Source organism: Frankliniella occidentalis, unplaced genomic scaffold (genome assembly GCF_000697945.3).
Source record: "Frankliniella occidentalis isolate FOCC.00 unplaced genomic scaffold, Focc_3.1 Scaffold20, whole genome shotgun sequence".
Taxonomy (NCBI): domain Eukaryota; kingdom Metazoa; phylum Arthropoda; class Insecta; order Thysanoptera; family Thripidae; genus Frankliniella; species Frankliniella occidentalis.
In genome coordinates, this window is record NW_026267150.1 from 1,862,901 (window position 1) to 1,864,368 (window position 1,468).

The following is a 1,468-nucleotide window of genomic DNA, read 5'->3' on the forward strand; positions in this document are numbered from 1 at the left end:
GGGGGAGAGGGGGGGAGGCATCGCGAGACTAATGGCAGCGGAGCAGTCGTCGCAGAGTCCGGCCGCCCGGAAAAGGTCCATTTGCGCGCAGGGACGATTAGTTAGTTGGCGTATTTGTCGGTAACGACCTGGAACCCGGCGGAGCGGGGGCGGCTGGAAGAGGGATGGATTCGCAGGAGTAGCGGCACGCCTCCTGCAGGCGGCGGCAGGATCCTGCTGCGAGGGAGCAGAACACGGCCCGTGATCACGGCTCCTACACACCTGCTGCGGGGCGCTTGCGGGGGCGGGGCGGGGGGCGGGTGCCCGCGCAAATATGTCATTGTAGCGCGTCGGTGTGAAACACCTCGAGGCGCGGCCCGTGTACAACCCACACCCGACCCGACCCTTCATCAGGGCGGACCGTGCCGTGGTAGTTGTGCGCTGCGCTCGTCCCGCGCCACCGTGGGCCGATCCCTTCTACTGCACAACTCTCCTCGGGCGGGATCCCCGGGCAGTGTCGGTACACCACACATGTGTAAGGTGAAACCCTTCTCCTCCTCCGCCTCCCCCACATCCCCATCCTCCGGGCCCGACGCCCTGCATCCCCTACCTCCACCATACCCCCCCCCCCCCCCCCCCCCCGCGCCTGCACGGCACAGGATCTTCGGACTTGATTGGTTCGTAAAGCCGCGCGTCGTGGCGTGGCGTAGCGTAGCGTTGGGCCCCCTTTCTCTCGCATGCCTCCTCCTCCCCCTCCCTGCCCCATTCCTCCCGACTCACGCATCAGCCCCCCTCCACACCCTGGCCCGGGGCCGGGCAGCGGCAGCAGGGCAGGTCCGTGTGATTGAAAACAAAACCACCGCGCTGGAGTCTAATTTAACTGCCGGCCCGGGCCGCCGCCGGCACCAGCAGCGCACGGCCGACACACCGCAGGATCTCTGACGGGAAAATAAAATAAAAACAGACAAATACAAAACAAACAATTGGGGGTGCGGGGGAGGCGGGCAACCAAGAGGTGCAGAATGGAGCGCAGCGTTATTCAACCTCCCACTCGAGATGAAAATGATCTTCGCAGGTGGGGAGTGTATACGGAGGCGTACACCGCGCCGTGGTGCCAGCATGTTGGCCATGGGCCCTCCTCCTGCTGCTCCTGCTGCTCCTGCTGCTGCTGCCGCCGCCGACAGACGGGCGACACAAATAGATGATAATAAAGGTAAAAGCAGCCAGCGGCCAGGCCCAGCGCCCCGCGACCCTTTGTGCCCCCCAAACAAAAAGAGACCGCGGCGGGGAAGCACGGAAGCAGCAGGCCGGGCGCATAGCAGCGCGTGGCCGCGGCGCGTAGCGGGGAGAGGGCGCAGGGGCGCAGCCCGACGACGACGCGACGCACAGGCAGAGCTCGGGCTCGGCAGGCCGCGCACAGCATTGTGCTTGTTTGCCTGTGCTGCTCTCTCTCTCTCTCTCTCTCTCTCTCTCTCTCTCTCTCTCTCTC